This window comes from Callorhinus ursinus, unplaced genomic scaffold, assembly GCF_003265705.2.
Source record: "Callorhinus ursinus isolate GAN/ISIS: 27379988/994484 unplaced genomic scaffold, GSC_fseal_2.0 scaffold32, whole genome shotgun sequence".
In the NCBI taxonomy this organism is placed as follows: Eukaryota; Metazoa; Chordata; class Mammalia; order Carnivora; family Otariidae; genus Callorhinus; species Callorhinus ursinus.
Window position 1 is genome coordinate 13,410,873 of NW_027397094.1, and position 2,292 is coordinate 13,413,164.

Genomic DNA, 2,292 nt, shown 5'->3' on the forward strand with positions numbered 1-2,292 from the left:
GGTTCCATGGTGTAGTGGTTAGCACATCTGCCTTACATGCAGAAGCTCCTGGGTTTGATCCCCAGGGGAACCACAAAGTTGCCTTAGTCCCCATTTAAGTGGGAGGATGAAATTGAGCAAAACAAAACAGGCTTATTTTCATCTTTGCCAATCAGGATCCTTTTATTTACTTTTATTTATTTATTTTTAAAGATTTTATTTATTCATTTGAGAAAGAGAGAGAGCACGAGCAGGGAGAGGGGTAGAGGGAGAGGGACAGGCAGCTTCCCCACCAGCAGGGGAGCCCCACTCCGGCCCAAGACCAGGACCCTGAGACCGTGACCCGAGCCGAAGTCAGATGCTCAGCCGACTAAGCCACCCAGATGCCCCCAGAATCCTTTTAAATACTATTTCCTGGGTGTGTACAAACGTCCCGAAATGCAGGTATTCTTTTTATCAATTTATGGCACAGAGAATAAGCTGAAATCTCACACCGAAGGTCCCCAGGTCCAGGGCCAGATATTCCTGATTTCTGTCCAGCAGGGCTGCAGGGCACTGAGAGCATGGAGCGGAGCAGGAGTCCAGGAGCCCTCTCCTCCAGGGCCGGTCCTGGGGTCTGTACGGTACTGTGACCTTTTTTCCTGGAGGCTCCCCTGACTTCACCCCTAAGATAGCATGAATCCTGGCTGCATTGTGCTGTGCTTGAGAGGTATGGGAAAGGAAGAAGTTTAGCCAAGTCAGGAATAGCCTAGGTTTTGATATCAAGAAGTCTGGGTTCCAATTCCGCCTCCACAATGTCACTAGCTGTGTGATCTTGGACACACTTTCTTCTAAGCTTCTGTTCCTGTGTGTGGACTGGGCATAAGAATAGCACAGTCCCATAGGAAGTCTGTGCACACTGAATGAGATGATCTGTGGAAAGTGCTTGTTGGCACCGTGTCCACTACCTAGTAGGCACTCAACGTGTGCTCCTTGGTCCCTGGTATCAGAGCTCAGCTGTATCCAGGTTCTGTGGGAGCGCTAGGACTAAGCAATGCTGCCTGTACCCTTCTCTGCTTCTCTCCCCTGGCCACTGACTCAAATACCAGCCACTGAAACACTAAACCTCATTAACAGGTGGAGTCACCTCTGAGCTACCTCCCCAGTGCAGCGTGAACCCCACTCAGCCCCCCACTGCTTTTTTCTCTGGCTCATTTTCTGGTTAATCCAACAACTTGAACAAAAGTGTTCCCTCCCACCCTGTCCCCCCCACCCCACGCACCACCCACCAAAAGATGGGGAGTTGAGATCATGGCAGCCCAGAGGTAAATCCTGCCCAAGGAGCCCACAAAAGAAAGAGGCTCTTTGCCAAAGAAGATTTTTTATTTTTATTTATTTACCTTTTTGCTTACAGGCTCAGAATTCAAACAGAGGATGCTGAATGGCCAGAACCTTGGCCCACCCCCGAGTACCCAGGGCATGTGGCCAGCACCAGTTCAAGTTTCTGCCCAGTAGGCTTGTAATCTGAACTTTCTATTTCTAAAATCCCAGTTCTTAGTAGCCAGCACACATTCTGAGCCACGGAGTTCTGAGAATTATTGCACTTGTCAGCTGCTAAGTCACATGTCCCTCAGCCTGGTCTCTTCTACTGGTATAATAGTACTCATGTTAGAGCCATGAATTTCACTGTCACATGAAAATTGGCATCCCTTATAATACCACCCAAGGCTTGCCATAATCACCCAGAAATACACCGTCAGGGCTGTCATAATTAATCAATTTTCGGGATCCCTCAGGGTCTCCAAATACAATGACTGGTAGCAAATTAATAAATACTTTGGATCATCCCATTTAACTTCATCAAAGCACTGACCCCATGATGAAAATTTAGCTTAATTAGAATAATATCTCATATTTAAAGAGTGCCTCAAAGCAAAGAAGCCCCCAGATTCCATCTTTTAATTTTCAAAGCTACAGCACATATCACTTAGAGCCAACTTTCAGTGAACAGGTATGTTTGTCCCCATTTTACGGATGAGAAGAGCTTCCTGCCCACTGACCTTTACAGAGCTAGGGGCTGGGGAGGTGAGCCCAGAGCTCAGGTTTCTCCCTTTGGGGTTGACTTTATTTGTTTTAATTTATGTTTATGGACTATCAGCAGCACAAAAATATACACGGAATGATTTTTGTGTGTGTGTGAGTACCTATTTCGTGAATAGGGTATCCTGTGTACACTGCGAGGCTGTAAATAGATGTCAGTAGTGGAAGGCTGGAGTGGACAAATATAGAATGTAGCTTGTGCTCAGCAATGCCGCACACCCCCACAGAGCCCCA

At 47.2% G+C, this 2,292-nt stretch overlaps 1 non-coding gene across 1 annotated transcript; it reads left to right on the forward strand.

The window, feature by feature from the left end:
* Window positions 1-73, forward strand: TRNAV-UAC (transfer RNA valine (anticodon UAC)). The gene has a single exon. It is a non-coding gene; the product is annotated as a tRNA-Val (tRNA).
* Window positions 74-2,292: the final 2,219 nt, after the last annotated feature.